Source organism: Pan troglodytes, chromosome 19, assembly GCF_028858775.2.
Source record: "Pan troglodytes isolate AG18354 chromosome 19, NHGRI_mPanTro3-v2.0_pri, whole genome shotgun sequence".
Lineage (NCBI taxonomy): Eukaryota > Metazoa > Chordata > Mammalia > Primates > Hominidae > Pan > Pan troglodytes.
Window position 1 is genome coordinate 12612982 of NC_072417.2, and position 15236 is coordinate 12628217.

Here is a 15236-nt window from a genome sequence, read left to right on the forward strand (position 1 = left end):
GTAGATGGGGCTACAGACGCCCGCTGCCATGCCTGGCTAATTTTTTTGTATTTTTAGTAGAGACCAGGTTTCACTGTGTTAGCCAGCATGGTCTCGATCTCCTGACCTCACGATCCGCCCGCCTCGGCCTCCCAAAGTGCTGGTATTACAGGCATGAGCCACTGCGCCCAGCCATGTCCAGCTAACGTTTTATATTTTTAGTAGAGAAACGGTTTCACCGTGTTGGTAAGGCTGGTCTTGAACTCCTGGCCTCAAGCGATCCACCCACCTCGGCCTCCCAAAGTGCTGGGATTCCAGGCGTGAGCCACCGCGCCCGGCCTCCATACAGCGCTTAGAGGAGAACCGAGTAGAAGATCCTCATCACTTGGGATTTTTAGCCCTCATAAAGTAATAACCATAAAAGAAAAGCAGGATAAATTGATTTCATGAAAATTAAAACCTTTTGCTTATCAAAAGATATTAAGAAAATGAATAGGTAAGACACAGACTTTGTGAAAATATTCACAAAACATGTATCTGACAAATTACTTACATCCAGAATACATAAGGAACTCAACAAGAAAATAACTCAAGAAAATGGGCGGAAGATGTGAAAAGATCCTTCATAAGGAAGATACGCAAAAAAGTCAGTAAGCATATGAAAAAGTATACAACTTCAGCTGGGCATGGTGGCTCACGCCTAGCACTTTGGACGAGTGAGGCAGGAGGACTACTTGAGCCCAGAAGCTGGAGACCAGCGTAGGCAACACAGCAATACCTTGTCTCTACAAAAAACTGTAAAAAAATGAGCCCAATGTGGTGGCACACACCTGTAGTCTCAGCTACTTGAGAGGCTGAGGCAGGAGGATTGCCCAAACCCAGGAGGTCAAGTCTGCAGTGAGCCGTGATTGTGCCACTGCTCTTTGGCTTGGGTGATAGAGCAAGACCCTGTCTGAAAAAACAAAAAGTATAGAACTTCATTAGTCATCAGGGAGATACAAATTAAAGCCAAAAATGATATATCACCAGTCACCACACACCTACCAGAAAGAGGATGTGAAGCAATGGGAAGTGTCATAATTGTTGGAGTATAACAAAATCATCTTTGGAAAAAGCTGTAGGGCGGGGGTATCCAATCTTTTGGCTTCCCTGGGCCACAATGGAAGAAATGTCTTGGGCCACGCATAAAATATAATAGCACTAACTATAGATGATGAGCTTAAAAAAAAAAAAGGGGGGGGGCAAAAAAGCTCATAATGTTTTAAGAAAGTTTACGAATTTGTGTTGGGCTGCATTCAAAGCATCCTGGGCTGCGTGCAGCCTGTGGGCCACGGGTTGGACAAGCTTGGTCCAGGGGATCTCTAATAAAAAATGCACATCTAATCTCTGACTCGGCAATTCTAATCCTAGGCATTTACTCAAGTGAAAACACATGTCCAAAAACAGATTTGTGTACAACTATTCACAGCAACTTTATTCATAACAGCTAAAAACTGGAAACAGATTCACTGTCTGTCAACCAGATAAACTGTGACATATTCATAAAATGGAATACTACTCAGCAATAAAAAGGAGTGAGCTACTAATATATACTAATATATGTAACAACATAGAGGAATCTCAAAAAGATTAAGCTAAATGAAAAAAGCCTTTCTCAAGAGCATGTACTTATTGTGTGATTCCATTTATATGGGGTTCTAAAATAGGCAAATCTAATCTTGGTGGAAAAAATCAGAACAGAGCTTGCCTCTGGGGACAGAGGTGGAGATAAGGGATTATAATATAATTATATGATTATTTATATATATACACACACACATATATGTATATATGTATATGTGTGTCTGTGTGTGTGTGTGTGTGTGTGTGTGTAGAGAGAGAGAGAGTGTCACCCAGGCTGGAGTACAGTAGCATGATTTTGGGCTCACTACAGCCTTGACCTCCTGGGCTACTAAAGCAGCTCTCCTGAGTAGCTGGGTCAACAGGTGCTAGCCACTACATTTGGCTAATTTTTGTATTTTTTGTGGAGATGGGGTTTCGCCATGTTGCCCAGGCTGGTCTTTTCTTTTCTTTTCTTTTGAGATAGTCTCACTCTGTCGCCCAGGCTGGAGTGCATGGCGCAATCGCAGCTCATTGCAACCTCTGCCCTCCTGGGTTCAAGCAATTCTCATGCTTCAGCTTCCTGAATAGCTGGGATTATAGGTGCCCGTCACCATATCCAGCTCATTTTTGTATTTTTAGTAGAGACGGGGTTTCACCATGTTGGCCAGGATGGTCTCGAACTCCTGGCTTCAAGCAATCTGCCCGCCTTGGCCTCCCAAAGTGCTAGGATTATAGGCATTAAAAAAATTATTTAAAAGAAGAAAAAATGGATGGATGGATGGATAGATGGGGGAAGAGAGGGAGAGAGAGACATAAACAGATAACATGATAAGACAAATACAGTAAAATGAGAATCACAGCATGTAGGTACTGGGTATAAGTGAGCTCACTGGAGAATGTTCAACTTTGCTGTATAATAAAATGTTGGAAAATCAATCACATCACTAAAAAAATAAAAAGACAACATCTGGAAGCAGTGGACCTAGTCAGATTAAAAAAAGAAAATCTGCATCAATCCCTGTTGCCGTCACTAAACAGCTGTCTCATTAGCTATTAAGGAAAACATAGTGTCAGAGGGCTGGTTTTGCCATGTAAAAGAAGTCTTCAGCTTGCTGTGTCCTAACACTGGATCGCATATAAATCCCCAAATTCTAAAGGCTAGAAAGGTTTAAAATGTAGATGCAGCTTCAATATCCAGGAGGCAGAACTAAGAACAAGAGATGTAAATCTAGCTCTGGCAGTGGGAAGCGGGGCGGGGGGCAATGGCGAAGCTAAGTTAGAAGCCGCCAGCCACTTAGCCTCTCCAGCTCCGGTAGTTCTGTGTCTGGACGTCGGCCCCATATACTGGCTTAAAACCTCAAGACACTAGAGGATCTCACCAGTGGGAGGTGCCAGAGCAGCTGAAACATGTCCCTGTAAACAATAAATGTTTATCTGGGCAGATAACCTGGCAGACAGCCTTATTCTCATCTTAGGCAACTCGAAACTCCACAACAGGAGACTGAGCACAGAGGGGCCCCTTCCTCTTTGCCACATGGGTAGGAAGCAGAGATGGAGGTGGTCCTGGCTCCTACCACATGAGGGGTCGCAGAAAGCCACTCTCTGTAAATGCCAGCTTCTTCCCTGCTGGATGATGGCCAGATTCCCTTAAACACAGAGGGTGGGGACAGAGAAGTCAAGTGAAGCAACGCTAGACAATGCTGCCGCACAACGCTGGCTGCTCCACCGCAGCCCTGAAGGTATGAGGAACCCTGGCGTGTTGGCGGCTGCCTCAGGAACCGCGCTGGCTAAGGGCTTCCCCAGGCCTGGGTGGGAGGCTTGTCACTGACTCCGGCCACACACATAGGCTTGGTCACCACCTCGGTCAGTGGCAAACAGCTGCTGAGAGGGGAGGGGAGGAGTAGACCCAGGGGTGCTGTGTGCTGCACAGCCAAATCTTCCACTTCTGGAGACTCCAAACGATATTCCTAAGAGCCATATGGCTTAAACCCCATGGAGGTACCAGGAAAAAGGCAGTACGACGGAAAGAGGCAGCTGGAAGGAAGGAATGGAAGTGTGTTGACGGCACAGAAACTCCTTTCATTGACAATTAACTGCAAACAATTTTATTACCAGTTCTGAAACCCCAATCCCTAACTGATGAATTAAATCTTGGCAATGGTTATTCCTTCCACCTATACGCTTCTGCCCACACTCTTCTTGGAAGGAGAGAGGATAGGGAAGTGAAACCCACAGTATGCCGAAAGGGAAGTCGAGCTCTCATTCATAAGACTACTAAGCTCTCTCCCAGGGAAGAGAATGGAGATGGCACAACAAAGGCTCTTTGCTCTGAAATAGCACCGAAGTGAAGCCCGGCAGAGCCAGGGTGTGGATCTTGGATGGAGTGCAGAGGAGGAGTGTGTTTGTGTATATGTTTGTGCTCATCTGGTTTTTGTTGGGGGAAGGTGACAATTCATTCTTTTGATTTCATTCAAACTTAGAGCTGCTTTTATAATCACTTCCTGAAAACACAGCAGGAAGAGAGTGCTATCTGCTCACCCCACCCTCCATTTAACACTGCCCCAGCAATCCAACTATGTGCTTTACACTGAGGAGAGGCCAGCTTCTTGCCTTTGGCAGCACTGAAGGCCAGACATTACCAGCACTCCTGTGTACAGCTCAAGGCTCCACCCAAATCAGACTGCACACACTGAATCCAAGAGGAATATCATTCCAGAACAACAACCCAGGAGAGAGAGAGGAGAGCTGAGCAGGCTGGGTGGGACAGTTGGGGCACTTCTAACTTCTGACACCAGGACACCCAAGTGGTTGGCAGAGGCATTTTGGTAGTGCGGTGACAGATGAACTGTAGTGTGGGAAGTCCCAAATGCTACAGTAAAGAAGTTATCTCTGTACAAAGAGAGGGGTGACAATAAGGGTGGGGTACAGGCCACAGGGCAGTAAGGTAGAGAAATCAGTTTTAGCGAACTGGCTAGCTACTGGGTTAGTCCAATTCTGAATACACAAGTAATATTCTAGCTTCTTTTCAGGAGAGACTGATGTAGAGTAGTCAGGGGCAGGCCAGGAAACAAAGTTCCATTTCTGGCCTAAAGTGGATTGGAGGGTTCCTCCGCAGAGAGTCGTAACAGAGTGTTTATATAAAACCCCACAAACCCACTGCTCCTGGCTGTCCAAGGCCAAAGGCATCTTCTTCCTGGAGAGCTGTGTCTCTTACCCTCTAGGCTCTAAGACTCCCTATTTTACTTAGTCAGGTTTCCTGTTTACTCTGAGACCTGTGATCTCCCCGGGGAGTCATTAGAGAGAAGCTGGGTAAGGGGCAGCAGGGAGACGGAACAGTACTAAGGACACAGGTCTTCCGCATCCTACCATTACTTCTTACATGGCAGAAAAACGAATGGACACTGAAAGGGGGTTTCCTGGTTTAATTAATTATTTACAGCATTTATTCTTTATTTTTTGTTTCTAATGTGCAGGCATCTCTTAGACTGCTGACCCTCAAGGAAAATGCAATTGGGAGCACAACCATGATTGGCACCGAAAGGCATTTTTTGTTGCTGTTCCCATGAGAACCCCATCAGAATGATGAACAAGGTACATATGCTGCTATAAAATAATCAGCATCTCCATTTGGAGAAGGAATTTCTTTTAAAAACACCTCATTTGGGGCACTATGGTCTCTTCTTCTATGGAAATAGGAAGAGGCAGAAGGAGTTCCATTCCTGCCAGAGAAGAGTCTACTTTTTGCTAATTTTTTGGAAAACAAGAGGTTCTCTTTGGCTCTGGAGAAAAACAGACATTTCCAAAGGGAAAATAGAGAAGGAGACAGGGTCTGATGTGGCAAGACTTGTAGCCCTCTCATATCTCCGAGACAGAGATAACCTGGAGGGACCGAAACCCCCTATTTATTCACCCTTCTAACCATGCATTCCATACAATCCAGACATCCTGAGACCAATGATGATTCAGATACTACAAGGCCTCTGAAGACGTCATTACAATCCTATGATTTAGGAAGAAAAGAAAATCTGAGGATAATTCTCTTGGGCTGTGCTGGCCAATAGGATGATGATTAGCTACAATATGGCCAAACAAATTTATATTTCCTAAAATTGAATATAATTAAAAACGGAGTTCCAATAAATGGAAAAACATTCTATGTTCATGAATTGGAAGACTTAATATTGTTAAGCTAACTACAGTAACCAAAGCAATCTACAGATTCAATGCAGTTCCTATCAAAATCCCAATGGCATTTTCCACAGATCCATAAAAACACATCTTAAAATTCATATGGAATCTAGCTGGATGCAATGGCTCATGCCAGTAGTCCCAGCACTCTGGGAGGCCAAAGCGGGCAGATTGCTTGAGGTCAGGAGTTGGAGACCAGCCTGGTCAACATGGCAAAACACTGTCTATACTAAAAATACAAAAATCAGCTGGGTGTGGTGGCGCATGCCTGTAATCCCCGGTACTTGGGAGGCTGAGGCACAAGAATCGCTTGAACCTGAGAGGCAGAGGTTGCAGTGAGCTGACATTGTGCCACTGCACTCCAGCCTGGGAGATGGAGTGAGAACCCATCTCAAAAAAAAAAAAAAAAAAAATCATATGGAATCTTAAGGGACCCCATATAGCCAAATTAATCTTGAAAAAGAACAAAAGTTAGAGGGCTCATGCTTCTGGATTTCAAAACTTACTGCAAAACTATACTAATCAAAACGGTGTGGTACTGGCATAGAATAGAACAGAAAACCTAGAAGTAAACTCTCACAAATACAGGGTCAACTGACTTTTGACAAGGGTGTCAAGACCAATTCCAATCTTATGGAAGGAATAGTCTTTTCAATAAAAAGAGCTTAAAAAAACCTGGATATTCACATGCAAAAGAATGAAGCTGGACCCTTACCTAAGACCATATACAAAAACAAATTCAAAATGGATCAAAGACCTAAAAAGAGCTAAAACTAGAAAACTCTTAGAAGAAAGCATAAGGGAAATCTTTATGACACTGGATTTGGCAATGATTTCTTGGATATGACATCAAAAGCATAGGAAACAAAAGAAAAAAATAAGCAGACCAGACACAGTGCCTCATGTTTGTAATCCCAGCACTTTGGGAGGCTGAGGCAGGCAGATCACTTGAGGTCAGGAGTTGAGACCAGACTGGCCAACATGGTGAAACCCCATCTCTACTAAAAATACAAAAACTAGCCAGGTGGGCCCCTGTAATCCCAGCTATTTGAAAGGCAGGGCACAAGAATCACTTGAACCCGGGAGGTGGAGGTTGCAGTGAGCCAAGATCAAGCCACTGCACTCTGGCCTGGGCAACAGAGCTCTGAGGCTCAGTTTCAAAAAAAAAAAAAAGCAAACTGGACTTTATCAAAATTAAACACTTTTGTGCATCAAAGGTGGAAACTCACACCAGTAATCTCAGCACTTTGGGAGGCTATGGTGGGACGATCACTCGAGGCCGAGGAGTTCAAGAGAAGCTTTGGCAACATGGGGAAACCCTATTTCTACACACACGCACACACATGCACGCACGCACACAGACACAAACATACATGCACGCACGCACACACATGCACACACACACATATACGCGTGAACACACGCGTGCATATAATTAGCTGGGTGTGGTGGTACGTGCTTGTGGTCCCAGCTACTTAGGAAGCTGAGGTGGGAGGATCCCTTGGGCTTGGGAGTTCGAGGCTGCAGTGAGCCGTAATGGCGACACTGCACTCCAGCCTGGGCAACACAGAGAGACCTTGTCTCAAAAAAAAAAAAAAAAGACAAATATTGCATGATTCTACTTATATGAGTTACTTACAATAGGGAAATGCATAGAGCTAGAAAGTAGAAGTTGCCAGGGGAAGGGGGAATGAGGAGTTACTGTGTAATGGTTACGGCGTTTGGAATGATGAAGAGTTCTGGAAATGGATAGTAGTGATGGTCGCACAACACTGTGAATGTACTTAATGCCACTGAGTTGTACACTTAAGAAATGGTTGAAATGGTAAATCCTTTTTTCCCCCCTCTTTAAATAGACACTTTATTAGATCCATAGGTGATAAAATCCCAGAGCTACTGTTAGGCACGTAAATATAGACCCTGCTAAATATTTAATATTATCAAGCTTGTATGACTCAAGCATGGTTTTGGGGCCAGCATCCTCAGTTTCTATCTTCCTATCTCTCTGGGTGACGGCCCGATCTTGCTGGGCATGCAATGTCACTATTTCTGTTCTCAATTCCAGCAGCTTCCTTTCATTCAACGAATACAATTCTTTTACTCTGCTCTTTTCTAGGTTGAAGTCTAATTTAGTATCTGTTCGGATTTTAATCACTTCATCCATTACTTGTTTTAACTGATGTAGTTTGAGTTTTATTTTCTCACGTTCTGCTCTGAGGGCTGAAAATTCACTCTTCTCCAAAGTAATCATATCGTTTTTCACATTCACAGTCTGAGACATTATTTGCTGAAGAGCGATCTCCTGCTGCATCTTGGTGGCCATATCTTTGTAGACGATGTCCACGTTGGCCTCCAGTACCTTGACCAATGCAGACACAATGATTTCTGCTTGCTGAGTAGCAAACCCATGGTCTTCCAGAAAGCACACTAAGGAACGAGTGTCAAAGGAGAGCTTCCTACTCCCAGAAGAGCTGAAATCTCTCCTGTGCTCCAGCTGCAGGTATCCAGCAGACTCCTGCAGGAAGTGAGTATGGGCACCATGCTGAAGCATGGGTGAAGGGCGCTGGCAGCAGCAGCGATGCCCGGGGCAAGGCCCCACAGGCACATCCACGTGCCGCTTTGTCCAGCCAGTGGGGCGGCATACCCAAGGCATGAGCGCTCCCAGTCCCTAGGCTGCCGGCACGGAGCGGCGGCGGTCAAGTGCAGGGAGGGCACGAAATGGTAAATTTTATGTTGTGTATATTTTACCACAATTAAAAAAAATCATTTCTTCAGGTAGACCAGCCGCATTTCATGTGTTCAACAGCTACATGCGGCCAGTAGTTACCATACTAGACGGTGTCAAGTAGAACACTTTCCCCACTGCAGAAGGTGGTATTGGACAGGATGGCTCTAGAGTTAGATTAAAAACCACCGGATTCTGATGTCAACGGTACTAACCTATACGCCAATCCAACTGCCTTATGCTGTATTCTGTATGCCACTATCCTGCCAATTTGTTATTCTAACAGCCTCTCCAACCATTGTATACCCACTATTGCAAACTTGAGGTCAGGAGTTCGAGACTAGCTTGACCAACGTGGTGAAACCCCGTCTCTACTAAAAATACAAAAATTAGCTGGGCGTGGTGGCGTGCACCTGTAGGCCCAGCTACTTGGGAGACTGAGACAGGAGAATCACTTGAACCCAGGAGGTGGAGGTTGCACTGAGCCAAGATCGCGCCACGGCACTCTATACTGGGTGACAGAGCAAGACTCAAAAAAAAAAAAAAAAAAAAAGAGAGAGAAAGAAAGAAAGAAGGAAGACAAAAAGACAGAAAAAGAAAGAAAGAAAATGGCATGCAAGCAGCAGAGTAAAAACCTTTAAGAAAATGAAAGAAATATGTTATCTCCCATGAAACAACTATGAGTCAAGAATATGCTCATTTTGAAGTTTGGGAGAGTACACTGGACTATTTTAGGAAGAAAATGATAGTTTTAAATTAGAATTTTATTACTGGGCTGGGTGGGGTGGCTCACACCTGTAATCCCAGCATTTTGGGAAGCCAAGGCAGGCGGATCGCTTGAGCCTGGGATGGCGAAACCCCATCTTTATTAAAAATACAAAAAAGTAGCCAGATATGGTGGCACATGCCCATAGTCTCAGTTACTCAGGAGGGTGAGGTGGGAGGGGCAAGCCCAGGGAGGTCGAGGCTGCAGTGAGCCATAATCGCACCACTGTACTCCAGCCTGGGCAATGGGAATAAGAACCTATTTTTAAAAAATTATTAATGTGTAACCCCATATAAACAGGTTAAAAAGAAAAACTACATGATCATCAACAGATTAAGAAAAAATATTTAATAAAATTCAGCCCTTATTTGTGATTTAAAGAAAATACTCAGCAATCTAGGAACAGAAGCGAATGGTCTTAACCTGACAAAATACACTTATCACAAATCTATGGGCCAGGCATGGTTGGTCACACCTGTAATCCCAGCACTTCGCGAGGCTGAGACGGGCAGACCACTTGAGGTCAGGAGTTCGAGACCAGCCTGGCCAACATGGTGAAATCCTGTTTCTACTTAAAATAAAAAAATCAGCCTGGCGTGGTGGTGCGCTCCTGTAACCACAGCTACTCGGGAGGCTGAGACAGGAGAATCGCTTGAACCCAGGAGGTGGAGGTTGCAATGAGCTGAGATCATGCCACTGCACTCTAGCCTGGGTGACAGAGCAAGGCTCTGTCTCAAAAAAAAAAAAAAATCCATGACAAGTAGATTTAATAATGTAACTTTAGAAGCATTGCTATTAAAGTTAGAAACATAGAATTTCTATTATTATGGCTACCATTATAGAACAAGACAGTTCAGTAAAGTTGATAGATGTAAGATGAAGATAAAGAAACAGCATTTAGGCTGGGGGCGAGGTGGCTCACATCTGTAATCCCAGCACTTTGGGAGGCTGAGGCGAGTGGATCACGAGGTCAGGAGATCAAGGCCATCCTGGCTAACATGGTGAAATCCCGTCTCTACTAAAAAATACAAAAAATTAGCCGGGAGTGGTGGCGGGCGCCTGTAGTCCCAGCTACTCGGGAGGCTGAGGCAGGAGAATGGCGTGAACCCGGGAGGCGGAGCTTGCAGTGAGCCGAGATCGCACCACTGCACTCCAGCCTGGGCGACAGAGCAAGACTCCGTCTCAAAAAAAAAAAAAAAAAAAAAAACACGAAACAGCATTTATATTCATACCATTAATAGTTAACTAGAAAATATGATACTTAAATTAGTAACAAAATCTGTGCGAGGGTTTTATGGGAAATATTACGAAACATCCTTGAAGGGCATAAAAGAAGACCTGAATAAATTAACAGTATATCATGTTCATGGATGGGAAGACTAAATATTGTAAATATGGCAATTGCTCACTGGCTCAATGGAACAGAACAGAGGACTAGGAAACAGGGAAACCTGCTTTACAAAATAAACTCCAAATGGAACAAAGACATAAATGTAAAACCAAAATGAAAACCAAATATTCAGAAGAAAAATTTAAAGTAAAACTAAAACTTTTAGAAGAAAAATATGTTGGTATATATTCTTTATGACCTCAGGGTATGCAAGGTTTCCTTTTTTTTCATGTAAAATTGCAATTACTCTTGGTAATATTTTAACCTAACAACCAAGTGGTTTAAAAAAAAAAAAACATCAAATAGGCCAGGCGGGTGGATCACAAGGTCAGGAGTTTGACACCAGCCTGGCCAACATGGTGAAACCCGTCTCTACTAAAAATACAAAAATTAGCTGGGCGTGGTGGCAGGTGCCTGTAATCCCAGCTACTCAGGAGGCTGAGGCAGAGAATCGCTTGAACCCAGGAGGCAGAGGTTGCAGTGAGCCGAGATCACGCCACTGCACTGCAGCCTGGACGACAAGAGCAAGACTCCGTCTTTAAAAAAAGATCAAATGACAAAGTCCTGCACAGAGATAAAAGTAACCCTTTTACCCCACCAAATTATAAGCTCTGGCTTATTATTAAAACAATTGATTTTTATATACAATAAAACTTTAAGCATATTTGCTATTAAATGAATGCCAGTGGTCTTGTTTTAATTAAAATTTTATTATGGAAAATCTCAAACATATATAAAAGGAGAGACTAGAGACTAGTGTAATAAATAAACCTGCTATCATCACCTAGCTTCAACATTTAGCAATATATGGCCAATATTGCACACTCAGAAATGATTTTTTTTTTTTTTTTGAGACAGAGTCTTGCTCTGTCACCCAGGCTAGAGTGCAGTGGTGCAATCTTGGCTCACTGCAACCTCCGCCTCCCGGGTTCAAGCAATTCTCCTGCCTCAGCCTCCTGAGTAGCTAGGACTACAGGTGCCTGGCCACCATGCCCAGCTAACTTTTTTTGTATTTTTAGTAGAGACTGGGTTTCACTATATAGGCCAGGCCGGTCTTGAACTCCTAACCTTGTGATCTGCTCACCTCAGTCTCCCAAAATGCTGGGGGATTCCAGGCATGAGCCCCCATGCCCAGCCAGAAAGGATTTCTTAAATAAGACATAAACTGGAAAGGAAATGGCTGATTTGTCACACAAATTTTTATGCAAAGAAAATGCTGTAAATAAATTTAAAATTAAACTATAAACTGGGTGATCCACAATGCACATAGCTGACAAAGATTCATATTCAGATTTGCAAATCAATAAAAACCAATCAGCCGGGCACGGTGGCTCACGCCTGTAATTCTAGTGTAATTCTAGCACTTTAGGAGGCCAAGGCAGGCGGACCACTTGAGGACACGAGTTCAAGACCAGCCTGGCCAACACAGTAAAACCCCGTTTCTACTAAAAATACAAAAATTAGCCAGGTGTGGTGGTGGGCACCTGTAATCCCAGCTACCCGGGAGACTGAGGCAGGCGAATCCCTTCAACACAGGAGGCGGAGGTTGTAGTGAGCCAAGATGGCACCACTGCACTCCAGCATTGGGTGACAGAGCAAGACTCTGTCTCCAAAAAAAGGAAAAAAAAAGGAACTTTTGAACTCGAGCAGTCCTTCTGCCTTGGGCTCTCAAAGTGTCGGGATTACAGGCATGAGCCGCCACGCCCAGTGAATTTATTTTGCTTATTTATTTCTTTACTTCTTTGCTCTGTATCCCCATAACTGGAATGTAAAAGCTATGAGGTAAGAGACTATGCCTGTCTCATTCACCACAAAATCCCTAGCACTGTGAATGCCTGGTAAATAGTAAGTGTTCAATAAATATCTAATGTTGAATGAACGCAAGAAGTCAAGCCTCAGAGCAACTTAACAGCAGATGCGTCACCCTGGCAGAGAAGCCCAGTCTACATGTGGACTGTCAATTCAAGTGCCGGTTCTCACTGAGTTGTCTATGGGGAAGAGGTGTGGGACGATCAGTGGATGGTGCTCTTACCTGCTACAACTCATAACAGTACCAGAGGGAGTGGGAGTGAAGAGAAAATACAAAATTGTATTTGGAAATCAAATTTCTATTAACAAGATATAGAAACTTTGAGCCTCTGGATTCTCTGCAGACATCTCATTAATTCCCCAGCACAATTTTCTCATGCAAGTTCCTACATGAGGTACAGGAACTAAACTTTCTAAAAACCTAAAGCATGTCAATCTCTTTTCCTAGCCTCAGGTCTGAGAGAGTGACAGAAGAAGAAAGGGGACAGTGAAGAGAAAAACAAGAAGGCACATTAAATATACTGCCTTTTGTTGTTGTTGAGACAGGGTCTCATTTTGTCACTCAGGGTGGTGGGAACATAGCTCACTGCAGCCTCAACCTCCCAGGCTCAAGCAATGTCCCTGCCTCACTCCCCAGGAAGCTGGGACTACAGGCACGTGCTACCATGTCTGGCTAATTTTTGTATATTTTGTAGAGACGGGGATTCACCATGTTGTAATCCCAGCACTTTGGGAGGCCAAGGTGGGTGGATTACTTGAGGCCAGGAGTTCGAGACCAGCCTGGTCAACATGGTGAAACCCTGTCTCTACTAAAAATACAAAAATTAGCTGGACGTGGTGGCGCATGCCTGTAGTCCCAGATACTCGGGAGGCTGAGGCAGGAGAATCACGTGAACCCGGGAGACAGAGGCTGCAGTGAGCGAGATGGCGTCACTGCACTCCAGTGTGGGTGACAGAACGAGACTCCATCTGGGGGAAAAAAAAAGTTTAAAAACGTAAAATTCTTAGAATAATATCTAAGACAAAGCAAGTCCTCAGTAAACTGTAGCTTTTACTGTAATTATTCATCTGGGAGAGAGAGAACTTATGTTTAATTCTTTGGAAAAAATGGCAGCCTTCATAACAAGTCAGAGACAATATGAAACAGTGGGAAAGCGCTAGACCAAATATCAAAACACCTCCTGGAGCAGAGTTTGCTAGTTACCTCCCAATCCAGTCTTCCCTTCTTTAGCAAAATAACTTTGATTTTTAGCTAAGAGTATGAGTGCGTGTGTGTGTTTTAGACACAGGGTCTCAATATGTCACCCAGGGATGGGATACGGTGGCATGATCATGGCTTACTGCAGCCTAGAACTCCTGGGCTCCAGTGATCCTCCTGCCTCAGCCTCTAGAGTAGCTAGGATTACAGGTACGTGCTAACACATGTGGCTAATAGCTGGGTACATTTCTGCCAGCCAGGTGACCATATTTTCAGCTTTTTCTGCAGGTAGGATAGCCATGTGACTCTTGAGATGTAAATAGAACTTTTACGTAAAACCTTGAAGAAGTCTCTTTAAATGTATGGGGCATACCCTTTCTGTTTTCTTCCTCCATTAAGCCGCCTGCTGATGCTCTACTAACCATCTTGGGATGGGACCACATTGTAGGATGTTGTATACTGAGCTGGAGGTTCCAGTGTCTGCCAACTTGGGGAAGCCAAGTGGTAGAGCCTGAACACTAGCCCTGGACTGCCTATGTCTAGACTCTTCATGTAAGAGGATAAAACTGTATGTTTAGGCCTCTTATTCACCTAAATCTAATACAAAATGATAGTTCTGGGTTCTGACCTAGTATTGCCATATGATCTCAGATAAATCAGTCTAAGTCTTAATCTTCTCAGCTGTAAAATGTGATAATGCCCACTTTGGGAGGCCGATGTGGGTGGATCATGAGGTCAGGAGTTCGAGACCAGCCTGTCCAATACGGTGAAACCCCATCTCTACTAAAAATACAAAAACTAGCTGGGCATGGTGGTGCACGCCTGTAATCCCAGCAATTTGGGAGGCCGAGGCAGGGGAATTGCTTGAACCCAGGAGGCGAAGGTTGCAGTGAGCCGAGATCGTGCCTACAACCTGGGAGCCTGGGCGATAAGAGCGAGACTCCATCTCAAAAAAAAAAAAAAAAAAAAAAAAAAAAAGATAATGCCTCCTAGAACTGTAGTGGAAATCAAATGAAATAATACATCATGATAGCACTACGGAAAATGCTGATGTAAGTTTTATCTATGAAAATGAAACAGTGAGATTGGAAAAGCAAGTGTTAACGATGAAGGCATAAAGACAAAATCACTTTTTAAGAAGTCTATGAAAGGAGGCTGTTTATAAGAGTAGACAAATTCCTTATAGAAGGTCATGAAAACTGATCATGTTGGAGATAATATTCTGAATCCTGCTAAATACACTACTAAATTATCTCAGTAGGAATCTTGTAATTTTCCACTCTTTGAAGTCCATGGCTTCTGATGCTGATTCATTCCTAATTAAATGGCTTGAGCTATTCAAATCCTAGTATCTCCCTCTCAATATCCTCCCTGTCATCATCCCAGACCTTTTTAAAAAAGTTTTATTTTAATTAATTTTTTTTTTGAGACAGAGCCTCACTCTGTCACCCAGGCTGGAGTTCCGTGGCACGAACTCAGCTCATTGCAACCTCTGCCTCCTGGGTTCAAGTGATTCTCCTACCTCAGGCTCCCGACTAGCTGGGATTACAGGCGTGAGCCACCATGCCTGGCTAATTTT

General features: G+C 43.9%; 1 protein-coding gene and 1 pseudogene across 6 annotated transcripts in view; both read right to left on the reverse strand.

Moving 5' to 3' along the window:
- Nucleotides 1-15236, reverse strand: part of SMG6 (SMG6 nonsense mediated mRNA decay factor) — a 245042-nt gene that overhangs the window by 60114 nt on the left and 169692 nt on the right. The gene's annotated exons all lie outside the window — the stretch shown is intronic.
- Nucleotides 7614-8529, reverse strand: LOC104002755 (mitochondrial calcium uniporter regulator 1-like; annotated as a pseudogene).